Source organism: Urocampus carinirostris, chromosome 6 (genome assembly GCF_059441175.1).
Source record: "Urocampus carinirostris isolate Australia breed hairy pipefish chromosome 6, RoL_Ucar_1.0, whole genome shotgun sequence".
Classification (NCBI taxonomy): Eukaryota; Metazoa; Chordata; class Actinopteri; order Syngnathiformes; family Syngnathidae; genus Urocampus; species Urocampus carinirostris.
Window position 1 is genome coordinate 27,418,148 of NC_142354.1, and position 6,918 is coordinate 27,425,065.

At 35.8% G+C, this 6,918-nt stretch overlaps 1 protein-coding gene across 1 annotated transcript in view; it reads right to left on the reverse strand.

Annotated features, from left to right (window-relative positions):
- The window catches only part of frmd4ba (FERM domain containing 4Ba), a 78,391-nt gene extending 72,021 nt beyond the window's left edge, over positions 1-6,370 (reverse strand). The window contains exon 1 of the mRNA XM_088338532.1: positions 6,112-6,370. The gene's annotated coding sequence lies outside the window, so the exon portion shown is untranslated. The remainder of the gene's footprint in view (positions 1-6,111) is intronic.
- Between the last annotated feature and the right edge of the window lie 548 nt (positions 6,371-6,918).

The window sequence follows — 6,918 nt, forward strand, 5'->3', positions numbered from 1 at the left end:
GAATAGAAAAAAAAGAAACAAGATGATGCTCATGCGTTGCTTGTCAGTCGTCAATGTTAAAATAAAAAAACTTGTATTTTCACACCCATTTGGGGCACTGTTTTAAAGGGCGCGCTCTCCTTGGCTCAAATTATTCTTTGTCGGCTCATAAGGGGCACTGACCTCTTAGATGAGAGTCTCACGCGACCACCTTTAATACAAAAAAAGTGCACGTATTAAAAAAAACAAAAAACGGAGTTTGATTGTGGTTTAATCAAGGATATATCACAGAGTAAAACACCAGAATACAACAAAATTGTAAAAAAAAAACATATAGAATTTGTGCTTAGGGCACCCAAAATAGCTAGCAACTGACCTGCTTATAAATACAAAAAAACTAGAAATATTTGTAAAAAATCAACCTCATGTCAGACATAGTCGTGAAAAGAAACCAAATTTATTCATCATTTCATAAAGTGCTAGCAAATAAACAATTGAAAAGTTTTGCCCATTTTGAAACAGAAATATTCTTCCTTACAAAAGTTTTTGTGAGGGTGATGGTTTGTGCACAGCATTTTTCAGATCTTTCCACAAATGCTCTGTAGGATTGAGGTCTGGAATTGGCTTGGTCATTCTTACACCTTTATATTGTTAGTTTTAAACCTTTCCGTTGTAGATTTTGATTTCTGTTGATGGTCGTTGTCCTGTTAGAAGGTGAACCTGCACCCCATTCGCAGATGTCTTGCAGACTCCCAACATATTTTATGTCAGAATCATTCTCTATTTGACTCAATTCATCTTCCCATCTATTGTAACAATCTTCCCAGCCGTTGCCAAAGAAAATCAGCCCCAGAGCATAATGCTGCCACCACCATGTTTGACAGTGGGGATGTGGTTTTCATGGTGACTTACAGTGTTCTTTTTACGCCAAACCAAATGTATCGCATTCAGCCCAAAAAAATCCATTTTGGTCTGATCTGACCAGAGCACCTTGTTCCACATGATATTTGTGTCTCCCATGTGGCTTAACGAGGCTTTTTAATTTATTATTTCAGAAGGGGCTTTCTGCTTCTAACTCTTCCATAAAGAGCAAATTTATGCAGAGTACATGTCTTATACACAGATTGTCTCATCCATGGGCAATATTAATATAATATAATATAGGCCTGTCTAAATTCCAGACTGGGGGGCCTGTTACGAACCGTGATCAAATTTTTACTGGCCCACGGCCTTTGTCATAAATGGAATAATATTTGGCTGCCATTAATATTGACTGCAGTTTAAAACAAATTTATACCCCCGCCCCCCTCCCAAAAAAATCACCCTTCCACCAGATGATGGCAGTACCCCTTGAGCCACCTTGCCCTTGGCTTTCTGTAGGAATCTTAACCAATCTCATTTCCGAATTAGCAACTGAAGAAAAAGAAAAGTTGACTGTGAGGGCAGCCGCTTCCAGGACAAGTGGAGATTGGAGTATTTTTTTCACTGAAATTCAAAACAACTGCTTCTGGCTAATTTGCCAAGAGACTGGCTGTTTTCAAAGAATATAATATCAAGACGCACTGCCGGACGAAACATGCCGACTACAAAAGCTAACTGGAAATGAACGCTAAGAAAAGGTGAAGCAACATGAACCTGTTTTAACAAAAAAACAGCGCTTTTTCACAAGACCCTGCAAGTCAAAAGAAAATACTACAAAGGCGATCTGCGAGGTCGTGACGCTGATCACCGAGCACTGCAAGCTCCAAAGACTGTTTCAAAAAATGCCAGGCTGGATAGTCAGCTCTCAGGCATTTTCACTTGACCAAATCTGGCCAAATTTCTGAAAAGTTTGGACACCCCTGTTGTAAAAGAAAAATATATGCAAATAAACAATATTGTTGTTGTTTTTTGAGCAGTTGACAAAAGGCTTTCACTAAAGCTTGAGTCACCCCTTGACTCCCCCTCCCCCATTTAGGCGATGACGGTTTGTGCAAGCTGTGACAAAGCTTTCAGCCCACTGCCATGTGTGCACCCATACAAAATCTGCACTTGTCCCCCTGGACCCACTGATAATAGCCTCTTATTTCTGATGACACTACCAAATTATATATATGGAAATATAATATATATGTATATTTATGCATGTATCTAGAGGGATGGGGAAAAACCTGTCTGTATTTTTATGACTAATCAAAATCAACGCAAATACGGCTCATGATTTTTGGGATTTTAACAAAGATTACACTACATTCACGTAACAGATGTTAACACAGTGAGGTCAATCCTCCCCGGCTCGGATTGACACATTGTCCCCCAGTTATTGGCCCATTGTCAGTGTGCATGTTGTCCTTTGGTCTTTAGCTGCACATTAGCCCGGATCCCTCCAGGGCAGATTAACTGTGTCCCCCATACTGTCGGCCTTGACCCTGATGGAACAGTAATATGCTTTTCCTTTGTTGTCGACTGACAATGGGCAATAAAACAGGAAATATATATATATATATATATATATACTCACACCAAGAAAAGGTTATGTCTCTTGGAGCTTATACAAATGGAGAGGATGACCTTTACCCACTATACATATACTTGCCTTCATAAAAGCAGGTCAACTGTGGGGTTGGATTTGGTCTTTTTTGTGTTTATTCAGGAATATTATTCTTAAAAGAGCTGTGCGGAATTTTAAACTTTATCCTGGCTTATGTCATCATTGCTGCCTCAGTCAGCTTGTTCATAATGCACATTCAAGTACATGCATTTCTTAGACATGCTCAAATGAACTTTTTTCATCTCTCTTGGGGCTTAGGTTGGCGTTTAGACTCTACTCAAAGCAGGCCTTTTCTTACTTTCACCATTCTCATGCTCGGTAATGAATAAAAACATAAACAAAACAAACGCGGTGGCGAGCCTGAAGTCACTCTCCAGCACTCGCCTCCAAACCTTATTCCTCATACCTAATGTGTCCGCCCCAAACAGCTTTGCTCAAAGTTAGATAAAAGCAGATAGCTCAGGTGAAATAAACATCATAGGGCTATTTGAACTCAGTTGGGTATTGTTAAGACATGCTCAATAAAGAAGATATTCTACGTTTAATTTTTTAAGGACACCTCAAATCACGCATTTCTCTTTGCAGGTTTATATAAAATCCTATTTGTATGTGAGTGTGTGTTTTTTAGCCAATAGAGAATAAAACAGGTGTTGAAATTTGGGTTTTAATCAGGGTTTGGCTTCATATTATGGTTTTAAACTGGCTGGAGGATTTCAAACAAGAATTTAAAACCCAGGTTTGGGCATTAAATGTATTTAAACTGGCTATAGGAGTGCAAACCTAGATTCAAAACTAGAGTTTGGAAACTTTATTGGGGTTTTTAAATGGCTTTAGGTGCTTGAACTAGGTTTAAAACTGTCTTAAGGGGTTCATACAAGGGTATAAAACTTGGTTTGGGGCTTCTTTTTAGGCTTTTGAAATACTTTTAGGGGTTTTAACTGTATTTTAACACTAGTGTTTGGGATTGATATTAGGGTTTTGAGATTGCTTTGGGTATCCAAACTTTAAAACTAAGGTTCAAAACTAGAGTTTGGGCTTCATACGAAAATTTAAAAATGACTTAAGGGGCTTTTAAATTACAGTTAAGTGTTTATACTAGAGTTTAAAACTAGGCATTGGGCTTGACATTTGTTTTTTTTAACTAGTCTTATTGTTTCTGACGAGGTTTATAAAACAAAATTGAAAAATATATTTTTCAAATATTTTAAATAGTATATATATATATATATATATATATATATATATATATATATATATATATATATATATATATATATATATATATATATATATATATATATATATATATATATATATATCAAAAAATAAATAGAGGTGATAGTTCAGTTAACATGTACGTTTATTTATTTTGAAAATATCAAACTCATATCAAACTGCTGCCACACAATGGAAAAACAACAACAAAGAAATTAACAACATTACATGTTTACAATATTTTTTTCAGGAATAACAAATTCAAACTTTATTGTATGCTGCTACCTCAGAACAGTTTTTAGAAACCTGGTTTGTTGTTTTATAGTATTTTTTTCTACTGCCATCAAGAGTGAGAAACTTCAAATAGCTCCAGAGGTTCTTAAAATAAGCGTAAATTTAGTAAAGTAAGTAAATAAAAGCATTCGTAAACTATGATTTTGACATCAATGACGCCAGAAGTCAAAAAAATGAAATGCAAAATAAATTGGTCCAGAGACTGCTCTAACCCGGACAGTAGTAGGTTTTCCTGTCTTGTTACTGACGCCCTCTAGTGGTCAATTTGAGTTGAAGCCTTAAATAAACCTTCATATCTTAATTCTATTAACAAGAGCCTTTGACAGACATGAGTGTCAGCGGGGCCCATCAAATATGCAGGAGGGGGGTGGTCACAATTATTATTACCCAACCCCACCCAAAAAAAAAATCTTCAGGCTTGTGTTTCCCGATTAGCTTTTTTTTAAAAAAAAAATGTTTTGTTGATTCTTGTATTTTGTGTATTTGTTGTTGCACCGAAAATTCAATATTTATTAACAGACATTTTGTTGTTTCGGGCAAGGGTTTTAAGTTGCGTAAAATAAAAAAAATTGAAATCCACTAAGAGTTTACAGTAAACTGAAAAATACATGTTATTATGATTTAGTAGAATTGATTTATTTAAAAAAAGAAGTACACGTTTATTGTGTGCAGAATACTACATTATTAGTAGTGATATATTGAACAAAGAGATCCCCTTCAAAACGTGTATTTTTTTCAGTTTTTTTTTTCTTCTTTTTAATTTCTTTTTTTTACTTTTTTCTCCTGTTATTTATTTCCCCCCTAGCATTTTTTACTCCCCCCCTCATTTTTCTCATTTTGTTCTAGTCAAGTTATTTTTGTTTGTTCTAGTAAATTCATGTTTATTTGTATAGATTATTGCAAACCACAGACTATTATTACACCTGATCTAAAACCTACATGAGGGCAAGGAAAAACCCAAGAACATCAGCATCAGGAAAATGAAGATACATTGAGAAGGGACTGCACATGAGGTAATCCCCCTTCCAGGATGACAATGGATGTTGTAATAACAATTACTACACCGATATAATCAACATGGAATATAGATCATTTATAAGCTATAGAATAGAAGTGTATAATAAGCCTAGATCTAAACAGTTCCACTGAGGTTGCAGATCGAATCTCAGGGGGAAGAGCATTCCACAGCACTTTTTTACTTTTTCCATATCTTTTTCCCCTCTCTAGCTTTTTTCTCTTTATCATTTTTTCTTTTGTTTCCTTTTCCCCAAGGTTTTTACTTATTTTTTTCTTTCTTTATTGTTTTCTACTTTTTTCTTTTGCATTTCCTTTTTTAATTTGTTTGTCTTTAAAAAAAATGTTTTCATCCTGGCCTCAACACTACAGGGGGCAGAGCGTGTCTGTTGGTGGGCACTGGCCATCCCTACACCCCCCCTCCTCACCTCCCAGACGGTAACGCCCCTGCTATTAACAAACTACGACTCAACAACAAGACTGTTTGCGTTGCAGGGCTGCAAACATTGAGGGGAATAATATATACAATGAGAAAAAGACGTACTATCTATAATTTCAATGATCAGTATTCTACAATTATCCTCCATTGAGTAACATTCATTTTTAAAAACAGCAAAATACTTAAACAGAGTTTTTCCTTGTCTATATTCTTATTTCTTTATATCTTTTCAATGTGTTTCTGCAGTCAAACCAGAATTGAGAATAAATGAAAGGCGTGTAAGGCAACATTAACCCTGTTCATTGTTTTGTTATTGTTAATTAAATTATTGCATGTAAAAAGTGCAAATACTCCAAGGGGGACCACGTTTTCCAACGCACACAGCTTTTATGAGGTATTTTGTACCACTCGTTCCACTCCATTTTAAATGTGGAAAATGTCTGACATGCATAGAATTTACAGAGACAGTGACCCCATGTGTCTGATGGAAACTTACCGTGACATCTCCTACTTCACAACTATTTCACCAGTAAAGCAAGACAAAGAGAACAAAACACCAAGTACCAAAAAATACAGCACAGTGCCTAATCATCATTGCACGCTTTATTTCAAGTGTAACTGAAAATTACCAATAACTCACTTTCAGTGGTGTGTTACAGCCCCTGATTATATCGTCCTTCCATTGGGGAGCTATATTTTTCTGAAAAGAAAAAACAACAACCACAAAAAAACAGCAATTCACAAATCTTGAGTAGTAGTTGTAAAATCAATGACTTCATAGTCAAAAAAAAAACTGTTGTCCTATTGGCATTGACATATAAGAGAAATGTGCTCATTTTGGGTATTACTTTACATATTTTACTATATATTTAAGCTGTTTTCCTATTAAAATATCCCTTAATATGAGCATGCCGTATTTTCATGACTATTAGGCGCACCGGGTTATAAGGAGCACCCCCAAAAATAGTTTTTTGTCCTATATTTTCCATACATAAGGCGCACCGGACTATAAGGCGCTACAGTGGGAACGTCAACAAAACAGTCAGATAGTTCAGTGAAACTTTTTAACCCCTTAACATTCCAATGGCTCGCAAAGAAGCAAATGGACACGGTGTCTGTACGATGTCACTAATCACTCAAATGCGTCATTCCACATATCATTAGGAAGGTTAAAGTCTTGGAATTCAAGTAATGTCAACCATTTCTTAGTTTCTATTTTCTTTTTCGCTGGCAACTGTGTGGACAGCAAAGTAAGAATTTCACTGTGCAGGGAAACGTGGTTCTTTACTAAGCATATGACAATAAACACCTTGAATTTAATTCAATAATAGACTCATCACAGAAATATTCAGATCAGTCTGAAACAAGATACTGAAACAAGCTCACCGAAGTCATCTTGCAGCCATCACATTCAATAATAATACGCAACCATGGTCCTCTCACATTC